Source organism: Protopterus annectens, chromosome 6.part0, assembly GCF_019279795.1.
Source record: "Protopterus annectens isolate FY-2018-M chromosome 6.part0, PAN1.0, whole genome shotgun sequence".
Lineage (NCBI taxonomy): Eukaryota > Metazoa > Chordata > Ceratodontiformes > Protopteridae > Protopterus > Protopterus annectens.
The window spans coordinates 1,485,791,260-1,485,808,247 of NC_056737.1; positions in this window are offsets into that span (position 1 = coordinate 1,485,791,260).

The following is a 16,988-nucleotide window of genomic DNA, read 5'->3' on the forward strand; positions in this document are numbered from 1 at the left end:
GGAATTTGTTGCATGAGGCAGTTGTAACATTGCCTCAAGATTGATTCACCAGCTGGACTGGACATGCTAGAATAATATTGGGAATTCCTTAATAATTGAAACCAGGGCCAGTGGGGAGGGTGTAGTGCTTTTAATTTTAGTGCTGACTTATATAATTGCTTTAGTGAGCAAGTGCCAGGTAACTTAAGTGCAATGTGTTACAGGTAACTTAAATGCAAAACAACAAACAGTAACTTTCTTTCAAGTGAAACAAGGAAATAAGTACAGTAAGCAATGCAGATATCACTAGTGAGCCACACAGTGAAATAACAAGCAAACAAACAACAAGCATATAAACAAAGCTATATTCAGCAGGCCTGGATCTAGTCTATGCTACAGCAAACAAGGTGTACCAATTTCAGTAAGATACAGTTCAAATATTCAGGCACTATAAACCTTTAACCAGAAATTCCCAGCTCAGAAAGGCAGAGTCCAGCCTCTTCTCCCACAAGAGTGCAGACCTTCTTAATGTAAAATAACTGGCCTGAAGCCCAAGTGCCTAAACCAGAACTAATACACTTTAAGAATAACAGACACTGGGCTCTAAAAGCAGTTCCCAACTTAGAAGGATGAAAGCTACCTGTCCTGCCACCACAGTGCATGCCACAAACCTTCCTAATGTAAAACAACTGGTCTGAAGCCCAAGTGCTTAATCCAAAAGACTTAGAATGACAGCTAAACTTTAATCAAGTTACTACCAAGCACTAATAAATACAATTGAATACTTTAGAGAATGCCTGGATTAGTGCTCAAGTTACACAAACAAAGCTAGATCCAGGCCAGGAATCCAGTCTATGCCACAGCAAACACCAACTTCAGTAAGAAGCAGTTCAGATATGCATGCACTATAAGCCTTCAGTCAGAAATTCCCAGCTCAGAAGGGCAGAGTCCAGCCTCTCCTCCCACAAGAGTGCAGACCACGAACCCTCTTAATGTAAAATAACTGGCCTGAAAGCCTAAGTGCTTAAACCAGAATTAATACACTTTTAGAATAACAGACACTGAGCCCACAATCAGCAGTTCCCAACCTAGAAGGATGTAAGCTACCTGTTCTGCCACTACAGTGCAGACCACAAACCCTCTCAGTGCAAAACAACTGGTCCGAAGCCCAAGTGTTTAAACCAGAAGGCCTAGAATGAGTTACACCAAGCAGTAATAAATACAATTGAGTACTTTTAAGATGATGCAAAAGTAAAAAGTAGGTAGAAACACAAGTACAGTAAAAGCAGATTCATTTTTTTTTTTTTTTTTTTTGACAAGTGCTGAGATCACTAGAAAACTGGCTAGTTATAACCTCCAACACAGAAGGGCTTAAGCCTACAAATAGTCTATACCACTTAACAGGAAAGGCAGGAAACAAGCTTAAATTTTTTTTTTTTTCTGTTTCCCAGATGCTCTCTTTGTACACAGTAGGAGTGCCTGAAATCAGAATATGATCTCACTGCACTCAGTTGAGTGAGCAAATGAGATGGGCCCAGAAGGAGTATCCAAACACAAATTTACAAGAGGGGCGGGCAGCTGCAAGGCCACTAAGATTAACACCAAAACAAAAACAGGGAGGGTGGGTGGGACAAACTGAAGAGCAGAGTGAAAAGTTCCAGTTCAGCTAAATTTGTGGACCATGCATAGTCCACACCTGTACCTCACAACCACTAAGGATTCACCATAATCCCAACATGTTAGTCATAGGAGGCTCCATTGTGAGACACACAGATATGCCTCTCACCAGGCTGGATAAGGAGAAAGTCACGGTTAGTTGTTTGTCAGGTGCCAGAATCCACCATATCACACACACACTCAAGTCTCTCAACAATAGGTACTGTTATGACTCTCTTATAGTCCATGTTGGCTTGAATGACTTGAGATGTAACTCTCTGGACTATATGAAGAGAGACATTATTGAACTCACTGATTATGTGTTCCAGGCAGGTATGTCCCTAGCCTTAAGCAGCATTCTGCCGTCACCCAGAATGATGCCCCAATACAAACAGAAAATGACTGACTTTAACAATTAGCTTAGTTTCTGGTGTCATTCCAGGGGGATCCAGTACCTGACAGCCTGGGAATATATGATCACAGACCATAATGCTTTACCAGAGATGGCCTGCATCTGTCTCATCTTGGCTTTAGGCTTCTGGCAAAGGCTCTTGCCTCCCCTATAGTGCCTTTTTTTAGGAAAAGTGATGAGGCTAAAACTAACAACATAACAATTTAAACAAAATACAAATTAAAGGTCATGCTGTTAAATGCTAGGAGTCTAAACATGAAACTGCACTCATTGCAAGCATTCCTTACCCTGGAAAATTCTGACATCTGTGCAGTCACAGAAACCCAGTTCAAAGCTGTGGAGAGCACCCTAGCCTTACCTGGTTACTCATCCTATCATACATTCAGACCCCAAACTGTGGGCAATAAAGCCAAAGAAGGTAGAGTTTCAATATACATTAAAGATATACACACCTCCAGGCTGGTCAAACAGTATGACGCACAGGAGACACTCCAGGTGCAGTTAGCCATTGACAAGACGCCTTTTCAAATCATACCGGTCCCCAAATCTGACTCAAGATTCCCAAACCACTTATTTGGACCTGTTCAAATCTATCAAGATCAAACCCTTTACCCTGATTCTGGGTGACTTTAACTTCCCAAACATAGACTGGAAGAACTATACATGCCAGAACACAAATGCCCAGAGATTCCTTGATTTTGTCAATGCAAAATCAAGGAATCTCTGGGCATTTGTTTTCCTTGATTTTTGTCAGTGCAAATGCCTTGGAACAGCTAGTTGATACCCTCACATGAGGTGATAATATCTTGGATGTGGTATTAACCAACATAAGTAACCAGTGCAGCATTCCTATAGTATCATCCTTCCTGGTACAATCCAACCACAAAGCAGTCACTTTCAAAGTCACCATCTCCCTCAACCACCTTCCAGCAAGGATCAGACATAAAAACTTCTCCAAAGCTGATTACAGCCTCCTAAGAGAGGGTATAAACAGCTTCACAGCCCCCTCCCCCTCTGTAGGAATTGGCATCAATATCCAAAACTAAACCAAAGCACTATACGAGCATTTATATAGATGCATTAGATCAGGAACACCCAACAGGTCTAAGTCATCCTCCGTAAGTATGAGTAAACCTGTCTAGTGGACATCTGCAATAAATAAACACTTATAACAAAAGTAGAAAAATTGCTGTTCAAGACCAAAAAGGACCAGGTGCCCAATTGGAAGCAATGTCTCCTTAGCCTGAACAAGCAAATAAGAGCACTAGTGAAATCCTCCAAAGTAAACTTCGAGTCCAAATCGGCCACATCTACTAGAGACAATCATAAGGCCTTCTCCACATATGTCCGCAACCTCAAAGGAAGCACCCAGATCTGTTCAGAACTGGTGGTCAAAGACACCACGTATACAAATGAAAAAGATATAGCAAACTTGCTGGCTGACAGATTCAGTGAAATCTATACCCCTCAGTCCCCCCATCAGTAAATCAGGACATCCCCAGTACCTGCCCCCTTTTTTTTATATCTAGGGAGCAGGTGTTCACTGCTCTCTCCAAGGCAAAAAAATACAGCCTCCATGGGACCCGATAACTTCCCAGGCTGCATCCTACATGAACTCAGGCAGGAACTTGCAGTACCATTAGGCACCCTATTCAACCAAAGCCTGAGTTCTGGCTTCATCCCAGCTGAGTGGAGGACAGCCAATGTCATCCCTTTACACAAAGGTGGAGCATCCACCGATCTGGAAAATTATAGACCCATCAGCCTAACTAGCCTGATCTGCAAGGCCATGGAATGGATTATCATGGACCTCATTAACAAGGACATTGACAACCTCCAAACACTTGATCCCACACAGTTTGGCTTTGTCAAGGGGAGGTCATATCTGCTAAATTTGGTCGACTTCTTTGAGACAATCACCAAAGCTATGGACGAGCTGGCCAAAGCCTTTGACACTATTCCCCACTCAGGCATAATAGACAAACTCTCTCAGCTAGGCATCCATATGTTACCAGATGGGTAGCAAACTGACTCACTGATAGAACCCACCTCAAGCAGTAGACCCTTAAGAAGTGGCATATCCCAGGGTTTGGTCTTTGGGTCTTTGGGTATTTGTTATTTGGGATATGCTTTTCTGAGGTGCAGGCCAAAACCAGTGGGCTATGGCTGACCAAGGTTGCAGATTACTGCAAGTTGGGTGCTGTCATCAATACCCCTAGTGATGTGGACATCCCTTTCAAGAGGGTCTCACTCAGAGAAATGACTGGTGCCAGAAACATGGCCTCAAGCTGAATACCAAAAAAATGCATCATCATCCCCTTTGGGGAGAGTGACGCCCCCACAAATTATCACATTAATAACAATGTCCTAAGCACTCAATCAGTCATGAAGGATTTGGGAACCCAGGTTGATAGCATCCTGACTTTTGACCACCATGTTGCTTCTGTGGTACAGAAGGCCTTCTACATGGCCCACTTCATAAGTAAGGGTATCTCATCCAGGGACAAGGAGGTCATAACATCTCTGCATTCTTCCCTTATAAGGCTCATTATTGAGTACAATGCACCTTTCGGCATGCACCTTGCAAAGCACATGCAGCAGCTGGAGACACCACAGAGGTTCCTCACCAGGAGAATCCAGGGCCTCAAACATCTACCATACACAGATAGGCTAAAAGCCCTATCAATCTACTCAGTTTCATGCAGACTCCTCAGAGATGACCTCTATCTGGCATACAAAGTGATCATGGACCCCACCTTGATGGGACTGCTGCATATCCACAAGTCAAGCTCCACTTGAGTAACCCACATGTGCGGCCTCAACATGGTCTGTGACATCAACAAGACTTGTTGGACAGACAGATTTGTGTCCCAGAGACTCCCTCATCTATGGAATAGACTCCCTTTCTCCATTAAGCAGAGTCCCTCTTTACTCCTTTTTAAGTGCAACTTGGATAACTGGATGGGAAACAGAAAATATACCCCTGGGACTCCACCCCTGCCCTGTTGGACAGAGGCATTGTGTGCTGATTTGTCTAAACATGGGCTAAACTCTTGGCTAGGCTTATAAGGGCCTCAGGTCCATTAGCCTAGTAACCTCCTATGATCCTATGATCCTATGATCTGAACTGTTCTTTAAATTATGTGGTTGCTTATTAAATTTGTCTCATCCATTATCTAAGGAATCACAACCAGACAAATGGCCCCTTACCTACTATTCCCAACTTCCTTTCTCGAATTCTTCAGGCCAAGAAGTGTCTAAAGAATTTTTCCTATACAGAGGCAACAGATGAAGCAGTTATTTCTCCTAGTCTTGAATAATCATTTTCTCAATCCTTCATCCCTTGCTGCTAGGACATCATAGACATATGGATTTCAACATCAGTGATAAAGTATCTGAGAATATCAAGTGAAGAAAGTTTTACTTTCCTTGTCAGATCATCTGAGATTTTGCCTGAATACATCTGCAGGAAGTGAGTTTTCCTATCTGTGAAGGTGAATGTCCTGACTATATTACCCAGTGTTAACAGTGAAATCCTTACTTATAGAGAATGTTCTAACAATTACGTGGTGGTTTATCAGATGTGCGCTTTATTATTTAACTTAGAATTATCAAACTAAGGGGTCACTGCAGGGCTCTGTCTCTTAATACTGTGGAATACTGACAGATTGCGTGTGCTGACCCCCTATGCAGAAGCTCAGCGAAAATTGGAATTTAGTTCTTATGAAACTCGCTATTCTGTCACAAATGACGGTCTGGTTCCAGTAATTCTGCAACTAAATGTCAATCTAAGACACTGTCTTACCATTTGGAAATCTTTGAGTTCATCAGATGAGTAGAAAAGAAAACTACTTTCATGCAGATCTGTACATGAGAAGGCTTCAGAGTTCACAGATGTCTCAGAACTTATAGCAAACTTACCTGTCTGTAACTTCAACAGAGTCAGTCTTCACTTTTATGCAATTCTGAAAGATGGAAAATGCCAGAAAGATATGCTTCTGCATATTATATTTGCTTGTTCGAGAGAACAAGGGATGAATCTGGCTTAGCATCTCTATTTAGCTCAATTCTGTAGAATAAAACTTGCTGAGTCATTACAAAGAGAAGTTCAAGAGGACATTCACAGGTTCCAAGTGTATCTATTCATTTTGCTTGCCTTTTGAGTTTTATGTTTGTATGCATATTGAGAGGCTACTAAAAGCATCCCGTGAGAAGATTGGAACTGGAAATCCTACTATGCAGTGCGAAAAAAAAAAGAATCAGAATATTTAAATAGTTATGTTGAAATTTTCTTTCCTGTAATATAAATATTGACAGATGTTTTAAGTAAAATAAGTAACTGGGGAAAAAAGAAAAAAAGCTGCATTATTAAGTTTGTTGAATGTATCACTGTTTTCAACCTGCAGTTGTTAAAGACATACCATTTGTTTGTTACTTGTACTGCTCTTAGGTTGTTTTAACAGTATTCTGACATTTCTTAACCTTTTCTGATACTGCAAAAGCTGTTCTGAGTTTGCCAAAGTTCTCCTGAGTTTGCCAAAATGTTTCTAAGTTTTGCAAAGTTTTTCTGTGTTTGTAGAAGTTCTCCTACCTTTGCACACTTTGTTTTGCATTTGTGAACATTTCTTAGGGTTTGTGAACTTATTTCCAAAGATTTCTGATACTGCAGGAGTTCTGCTTTTTGTTGTAAATCATTTATTACTGCACTTGAGCTCAAAACCAGTTTTGTTTTACATTAAAAGGGCTTTTTGCACTCTGTGGGGATTAGAGAGATTATTCAACCCATCTGAGTTGGGAAATGCTGGTGGAAGGCTTATTGTGTGTTTCTCTGATTGTTCTGATGGTTTAACTGTGTAGAAGTTTTTCATCCTACTGGTATAAAACTGTCATGTTTGTGCATTTCATAAACAGTTACCTGTCCTTTGTATATAAGCAAACCTCTCTGGTTTAAAATCCTGTGTAGGAAATGCTCTCCATAGTCTCTCACTGTTCACTGCTACTTGAAGAGCTGCCCATTTATGCAGAGAGCAGCACCACTGTAGGTCATCTAATAGTATACAACAAAACACTCTCAGTTAGACCATTAAGTGACTCTCCCCTACTCCTTCTCATTTACTAAGGATCTTGTATAATGGAAAGGCACTTGCCTGTCATCTCCTTTTTCTGTTCTGGTGGAAATGAGCATCCTGAGGCAGTCTAGCAACTACCTCATGTTCAGTGACAACCATTTAATTTGAGAACAGACAAACACAGTGTATGAGAGATGTAGATACACAACATCATTGGAGGCAATGCTCTCACATACACGCATGAAAAATGCAAACCAGAATAGTTACAACCAAAACATTCACTACCAACACTAAGGAACAAACACATAGAGCCACATACGCAGAGGTACTCATTAATAATCGCTCAAATCTCTAAGACTTCATAAAAGCATCTCTCAGTGGCACTGTGCACACTCAAAAAAGACAGTACCTCACACAACAGATAACTCAGAAAAATCACATTAGCCACAGTTGCAAGCCCATAAGCTAACACACCACATAGCCAAACATTCTAGTTTTTGGGGATTCCATTGTAAGACATACTGATGTCCCCCTTTTCAGGCTAAACAAGGAGAAAATCACCATGAGCTGTCTGGAGCCAGGATCTGCCAGATCATGGGTGCACTTAAGTCGTTAAACCACAAGTACCAGTATGACACAGTCATAGTCCATGTGGACATAAATGACCTAAGACATATCTCACTCGACTATATGAAGAGAGACATTATGGAGCTCTCTGAATATGTATCTTTGGTGGGTATGAATCTAGCCTTGAGTAGCATCCTACATTCACCAATGATGCTGCCACAGTACAAGCAAAAAATGATCAACTTCAACAATTAGTTTAGTTTCTATTGTCACAACAAGGGGATCCCATATCTATCAGCCTGGAGAGACATGATCAACAAAAACATGATGCTTTGCCAGACTTGGCTTGCATTTGTCATCACTTGGCTTCAACATACTTGCAAAAACTTTATTTATCTCCATAGTGTCTTTATTAAGCCATGCCAAGTTAACCACTGTAAGCCATGCCAAGTTGTTAAACCCTCCAGCATAACAAAAATCACTCATGACTACCTAAAGGTACTGTTGCACAATGCTAGGAGTTTAAATAAAAAACTGCGTTCCCTGGAAGCACTCCTCAGCCTGGAGAATGTAGACATCTGTGTAGTCATGGAAACATGGTTCAGAACCATAGAAAGCACCCCAGTTATCAAAGACTACAATGCCTTTCATACATTTCCATCTCCCTCAGCTCAAGATAAAACAAAGAGAGAGAGGGAGTGTCTCAATATTCATAAATGACAAGTACACTGCTAGACTGGTCCAAGAACATGACTCGTCTGAGCTTCTGTGCACCCAACTAACCATAGGTGTGCCCCCCCTCAACATATCCTTGCTAACTACAAATCCCCTAATGTGAGTCTGGAAAAAACACACCTCCTACCTAAATGTACTGGAGTCTCTTGATATTCAGCCTAACACCATTCTTATGGGTGACTTTAACTACCACTCCAGAAACTGGGAGACTTATACGACCCACAATTCACTTGCTCAGATGTTTTTGGACTTCGTGAATGCAAACAACTTGGATCAATTAGTTAGCTCATCACCTAGAGTTACAATTATCCTAGACTTAGTACTCATGAACAGGGAGGGGGGATGCTGCTCCTTCCCATGCATTAACTCCTCTCTGGCAAGATTTGACCACAAAATGATCTCCTTTAGTATTAAACTGTCCTAGAACTCCCATGAGACTTCAAACCTGTTAAGAACTTTGCTAAGGGAAATTAGCTCAAACTAAGTGACAAGTTATTAAACTTCCAAGCCCCTCCAATCCAGGATGACACTGAGGCTTACTCTGAGCTGTACACAAAAGCACTGTGTAACAACATTCATAGCTGCATAGAAAAGGCACTACCTGTTCGAGTTAAACCTATGATTATTGGCAAAAATAAACTACCCTGGTAGACCCCCTAACATAAATAGGCTATTTAACAAAAGGAAAAAAATCCTCTCCAAAGCCAAAAAGGAACAGACAAAACAGGCACAAAGACACTCGTCACTCTAAACAAATGAGAGAGTTGTTCTAATCTGCTAAAACAAACTATGAGGCAAAGAGCCTCCTAGGTGAAATATAACTATAAGGCTTTTTTAATTATGTTTGTAACCTCAGAGGAAATGCACAGCAATGTGGTGAGTTAATCAGGAATGGCAGCACTTATACCCTGCCTGAAACTATAGCAAACCTACTGGCCAACAAGTTCAGTTCAAACTTCTCCTCCCATCACCTCCTACCACACCCAAAGAAGTACCTGCAACCATCCCCATACTGGTCATTATGAGCTAACAGGTCCTTACTGAGCTTGTTAAAGCCAAAAAAAAATACATCCTCCATGGGTCCCAACAACATTTCAGTATGCTTCTTAAATTATTTAAAACAGAATATTTCATGACCACTAGAAGCCATCTTTAACCACAGTGTCTGGACAGACTTTGTCTCAGAGGAATGAAGGATGGCAGCAGTTATCCCTCTGTACAAGGGGGTCCCAACAACTGACCCCAGGAGCTACAGACTCATAAGCTTGACCAGTCTTATCTTCAAGGCCATGTAGAGAATTATCATGGACTTGATCAATAACGACATAGGAACTCTCCAAAAACTAGAGTGAACCCAATATGGCTTTGTTAAAGGGAAGTCTTGCATGCTTAATCTGAAGGACTTCTTTGAGAAAGTCACCAGGGCCATGGATGAGGATAAAATGGTGCATACTGTTTATCTAGACCTGGTCAAAGCTTTTGACACAAATCCCACTTAGGGATCATAGATAACCTTACTGAGTTAGGCATAAACCCCTAAGTCATCAGATGAATAGCCAACAGTCTCACTGCTAGGACATGTTGTACAGATAGATGAATCCACTTCCGATAAGAAATCTGTTGTTAGTGGTGTCCCACAGGGTTTAGTGTTGAGACCCCTCCTGTTTGGTATATACTTCTCTGAAGTGAAGGTCAAAGTTGGGGGCCTCTGGCTCACCACGTTCGCTAGCAATTGTAAGCTGGGAGCAATCATTGATCCCCAAATGATGATGACATCCTAAAAACATGCCTAAAAATGACAGGTGATTGGTGCCAAAGCCATAGTCTGAGACTAAATGCTAAAGAATGCATAATCATACCGTTCAGTAAATCAGATATCCCTGCAAATTATAATATTGATAGCATACCCCTAAAAGTAGACCCAGTGATAAGAACCTAGGAACACAGATAGATAGTAACATAAACTCTGACCACCAGGTAGCTACAGTGGAGAGGAAATACTTCTGTGTGGCTCACCTTGTAAGTAAAGGCATGGCGTCAAGATCAAAGGAGGTCATAGTACCATCTCTCCTCAGACCCATAATCGAATATAATACTCCCTTCTGCATGCACCTGACAAGGCCCTTACAACAATTGGAATGGCCCCACAGGTTTCTCAGTAAAAAAAATACAAAGCATAAGACACATGTTTCATGCAGACCAACTAAAGATCCTATCCCTTTATTCCATCTCATATTGTTTATTGAGAGGGAACTTATGCCTGAGCTACAAGACATTCTCTGATCTAGCCCTCATGGAAATGTTACATATTTGCAAGAAAAATTATACAAGAGTTATGCATTCCATGGACCTGAACCTTATCTGTGACAGAACTTGCTGGAGACATCCCAAATACTATGTCATCTATGGAACAAACTTTCCATCTTTGTAAAACAAAGCCCATCCCTCACTCTCTTCAAAAAGAATTTGGATAAATGGATGGAGAACCATAAATTCACTACTGGGGTAACTGCCCATGTCCTTTATGGACAGATGCAGTCGGTAAAATGACTCTGTGCTCCAACACCCAAAGACCCACAACTCTGATACTACCTCATTACATATTTGGGGAATTAAGATGTAACATTATAATATCCTGGATATTATTAGCTAGGCTCATAAAGGCTATTAATCGCCTATGAACCTATGAAACACATATTTAGAAGTATGAGTACACAAATGCATGCATGCATACACACAGACACACACACACACACACACACACACACACACACACACACACACACACACACACACACACACACTCATTCTCCACCCATACCCGGGGGTGATCTGAGCTTTTCCATTTCATTTAGCTGCATGTCCTTTGTATGTGGAAGGATGCGATAGACCTCAGTGAAAATCCACATGAACAGAGGAATGACAGGCATACATATTCTGCAGGGAAACACTCTTGATTGGAATTAAACTGGAAAACAAAGCACTGTAAGGCAGCAGTGATGACCACAACAATTGTGTACTATCCTTATCTTAGTATGCATGTTTTGTAAAACTAATCAGAGATATTTTTTAACACCCTCAATATTCACTCATTGATTTCAAACCTGTAAGCACTCATAATCATTGTGGAGTGTGTTGCAACACCATTGACACAAACCATGTCAAACAGCAGCATGTTAGCACCACCTCCAAAACGTATGACACAATAAGGAAGATATTTTCCAAAAGTTTATCCTTTATTATCGTGTATTATACACAGTTTGTTTCTTTTTCATTGTGGTGAGTGCAGCAAAGGATGAGAAAATGGCAAACAAAACAGAAATTAATTTGAAGGATCTTCTTAATTAATTTGAAAGATTCTTGTAGACACGACTACAGCCTGCATATCTAAACACTTTATTAGAAGCCAAGCAGCCTTAATTAAACTTCTTTCTAGAAGAAATTAAATTTCAGTTGTGTGTGCAGATGATGAGTCACTTATACTGATTAGACAAACTTTGTTGTATAATAGGTTAACGGATTACTTCATGTCTCAATTTCTATCACTTGAACAGTTTACATGACTACATTAACTCACCTGGCATTTCAAGATTACAGATTATTTTTTGTGAGCTGTAGTTGCTGATATTCAAAGATAATTAGTATGAATCAATGTGAGCATGAGTATGTGGTTAAACAACAGGACGCCACACCCTGTTGTACTTTTCTAACATTTCCAGTTAGAGTTTTTAGCATATTTTGTATGTTTAACTGAAATAGATGATGTCACTACATGCTAAATAGTTTCAGAATTACTTGGCAACATATCATTTGAGTAAAACATTGTACAAGTCTTATGTTTTTGATATTGCATCTTTTTACATTGCAGGACACAGTGGCATTAAATTGTAGAAAGTTAAAACTTAAAATGTAACTCTGCCATTTACTAAACCAGCTTTTCTTAGCTGGGTTATTAAAAAAGATAAACCTAAAGCAAATTAAGTATAATGCTAAAGCTGGAGTACCTGGCTTGCTGTTTCTATTCCATGTAAACCTGTTTGCAAGTTACATTAATCTTGCAATTGCAGAAACAGATGCAGAGCAATCAACATTATTTTTTATTCTGATTTGTTTATTTTGAGTATGATTGGTGCATGAGCTACCAGTAGTTAGAAGTTTGCATATATTTTCATTCTGTTATTGTATTGATGCTTATTTAATATAATATGTAAGCACAATGGAAAATCTAAAGATACAAATTAACTGGTACAGATACCTTAGATGCACTCCTTTAAAAAACAGTATAATCTTTAATACTGACATCTCTAAAATGAGTATTTCTGAGACTCTTGCAGCTGGTAATTGAACAAAACTGCAAACATGGTGGTGTTCTACTAAGTGTACAGCTTCTGATTAGTTTGGATAGGGAAAAAGTAGATTTAATGGATGCCAGTATTCTTGCTATTTCTTAAGTTAGAATGTTTGTAAAATAAAATACTGTAATACTGGAAAACTCTGTGTGTATAATATAAATGTGCATAGGGGTCCTAAGCAACGGTGCTAACCGATATTGTAAATTACAATTATCTTCATTCTAAACACAAATGTTAAGTTCATTGCTGAAAGAGAAGGAGGTGTGAGTAAAAACTTTTCTGTACTTTTTGGCCTTTCAGTGTACATAAAATGAACACCTTCCACCTTTTACTGACAGATTCCTCTTGTACTTTTAAGTACAATAAGTGCAATATTTGGAACCGTGAGAATTTAAATACTGCTGCTGAGGAATATATACTGAATTTGTTGTATCTTAGAGTATTCCTTTTTTTTCCCTTTGGTACAGCACTCTCAGTTTTAGTATATGTAAGCAGTTGGAGTAAAGGGAGTGAAAACTCAAGTTCAGGGTGCAGAAGGGCTTACCCCCTGCAAATAAATAAATAACAGCAAGTTGTGCACTTTGCTGTTATGTAACAAAGATGACAATTTTCTGCCAGTTCAAGTCTTGAAATACAAACTTGCAATAGGCCTCTGACACTAGAACTTGCATGAAAAGATCTGTGTAAGAATAATTACTGTGACATGCTGCAGAGTATGTCATGGTGCTAGGTATTAACAATCGCATGAAATGATATATATGACACTATGTGTCATATGTCATATACAAGAGTTTCTACATTTTAGTAATAATGCATATTTGAAACATGACTCAGCCTGGATAATGAGATATGGTATACATTTAATATATTGAATTTGGTGGCTATCACTACCAGCATGTATAGGGCTACCGAAGTGAATACACATTGCTGGAGACAGGTGTTGCAACATGACCCTTAGAATGCAAGCTGCCAATTAATTGTTGTAGTTAATTGTTATATTGTCTATGTCAAAGTTGCTAATATTGTATAGCATGATATGTTTTGCCTGAGTATGTGTACGTATGTTGGGAGAGACAACAAAGGGAAGGGATATACGGGTAATGTTTATGAACTGGTATCAGAAGCTATGTACCTTAGAAGGACTTACAATATTAGTAGCATTAATACGCCTAACATGACTACTTGCCATTATAAATTGCAAAATGTCTTGAAATTATAAGTGTTAAGTGAAAAGCCAGGTTATGTAATAATGTTGAAAATTCAGACTTTCCACATTTATCAGGCCAAAGGCAGTACACAATTTCTCTGACCAGCTAAGATAAAGTTGAAACATAAACACACTGTAACTTATTTTTTTTTTTATTTTAACTTTTTATAATAAAGATTGAATGTGTTAGAAATTAACTAATGTAAGTGGAGAAAATATTTTTGTTGGGAAGAATACAATAAAAATGCATGCTACATGTGCAATTTCTTAGTTATTAAATATCACATGCAGGCCATGTAATGTTCAAGTCAGATTAGCTATTTTTTATAGAATATATAATTGCTTCTGAGTCAGATTCCTTAACCCTTTATACCTTATATTATTCCTCCAAGTGCTTTCAATGAGTATGCATCAACATGAAAAATCTTAATTTAAGAACCTCTCCACTTCTGCTTATTTCAGCCATGGCTATAGCACAGGAATCCTAACAAACCTTAAATATAATCAGTGTCTTCTTTTAACCCTTTGTTAATGAGAAATATACAGATTTTTCCTTAATACTGCCATTTTTGTTTATAGCTTTTATACTTTTTATAAAGGCTTTCTTTCCAAAGCAGAAAGATAGTCCCCAGGATTCATTAAACAAAAATTCCTGTGCAGGAACAGTGTTGCTGCTCCTGCATGGAATACGGTCACTGAACGATTCAGGAAAGAGCTGATCTGATGTACATGAGCCTGACAACACTGTTCCTGCACAGAATGCCATGCTGAATGCTAATTACCTCATTTGCTGGTGAAAACCGTGCAGATGAGGTAAATTAGCAATTCAGGAAGCAGGCAGCCATCCATGCAGGAACAGTGCTAGTTGCAGAAATGTGTTTGGTTACCAACCGAACACATTTCTGCAAATAACAAAATGGAGGCATGACAGCTCAAATAAAAGCATATATTATAAATTTTAGGCATGCAAATGGCCAAGTATATGGCCATTGGCATGGGAAAGTGTTTAATTTAATAAAAAAATCAAAGTATTTTTTTGGCCGATCTCAGCCATTTAAGCATAGGCAGCGACATGCAAATGGGATCATGCTGAAAAAAATGTATTAAAACACAATTTTTAAATAGTCAATGGCATGCAGAATCAAAACATTACCAGGGAACAGTGGTTGTCAAGAGGAAAGGCTACATGTCAGAGCAGTAACTATGGACTAAGGCAGTGGGTATGCAAATGAGGGGAAATTTACTGAATCACAAAATATTCTAAGTCCACATACTGCACCTAACCATGTAGGTGCTAGAACAGTATAGTGTAGGCAGGAGGAGCAGCTAACATGGAAAGGGGGTGTGTTATGCTTGCTGTAAGCACATTGGAGCTCCGTTGCCTGGGTTTGCACTTAGCTAAGCACAGCTAAGCAAGGAGGTGTGTCTTAGGCTGTAATATCTTACACCATGAAATGAAGACTAAATGTGTTTGCCTTAGCTAAACAGGTGTGTGCAGTGCGCACTAGGATTTAAAAAAAAAACACGGAAATAGCAGCATTGTTTATATTTAGGCAGCGGGTTTGCATGACATGCCTTGGGGCTTAATAGGGGAAGAAATGGGATGGGGGAAAAGAAAAATAGGGAAAGAGCAAAATACAGCCACTCAAATACAAGTAAAATAGCTGGCAAATGGAATGTCTCTCAAAGTCAGCCAATCACAAGGCAGCATCTGCAGTACACCACTATAAACTATGCAAACACCTTCCAGTCTGTTTCTTCCCACAAACTTTGCACCATAAGTGTACACATACCAGGGAATTGTAACTGACAAAACTAGCAAAAAATGTTAGGGGCTGCTGTCGCTTTGATCTATCAGTATGTGCAAGAGGCCGAGGGCACTGAGGAGGATAATCCTGACAACTGACTTAGTTGAGGAGGAGGAGAAGTGTGTTCAGACCCAGGGTAACCTACCAGGGGCTACATGATCTGGAGATAGTAGAGCACTACAGGGTGGACAGGGACATACTTCAGCAACTCATTGAGCTGTGACTGCCTCACCTCAGATCCAGTGCCAACAGAGGGGAACCCATCCCAGTGGATACCAAGGTATGTGTAGCCTTAAAAATACTATCTACAGGTATTTTCCAAAGACCAACTGAGGATATCATGGGAGTCTCCTCACAGGCATCTGCAACCTGGATACTCCACCAGTTCCTGGATGCCATGCGACCACATGCTGCTGAGCACATTTAGTTCCTCAACACCCGTGAGGAGAGGAACAGCAATATGCATCTCTTCCACCTTGTAGCAGAATACCCATAAGTACTGGGTGCCATAGACTGCATGCACATCCACATCAAAGCACCATCTGGGGACCAGAGTACAGTCTACCTTAACTACAAGTGGTTCCACTCCATCAACTGCCATGTTGTGTGCGATGCCCAGGGTGTGCTGGCAGCCCTGGAAGCTATCACAACTCCTACATCTGGCATTCTTCACAGCTGTACCAGGCATTTGCCAGTGGGGACATTCTATATGTTCATCTGGTGGGGGATGCTGGCTATGCACTAGGGCCATGGCTGATGATACCCATCAGAAATACATACACACCTGCACAGGAAAGCCATAATGAGGCACACGCACAAACCAGGATCATTATAGAGCATATGTTTGGGATGCTCAAGTCAGGGTTTCGCTGCCTTGACATATCCAGTGGAGCCTTGCAGTACTCTCCATCCACTTGTGCACACATGTTCATAGTATGTTCCATGCTACACAATATGATCCTGTGGAAACAGTTGCAGCAGGAACAAAATGGGGAAGGACCACACAGCCCCCCACCATTGTTAAGGTCTCCACAGGCACAGAGGGACTTGGAGGAGGAACATCCTAAGCCTGCCCTGTAGGCAGATGGAGGCATGCCCAGTATGCCCTATCCTTGGCAAAGAGGCAACACATAGCACATACACTGACATTGTAAGGCCCGAGGGACTGATATCTCTCTCTGACTCGCACACACAGTACAATGC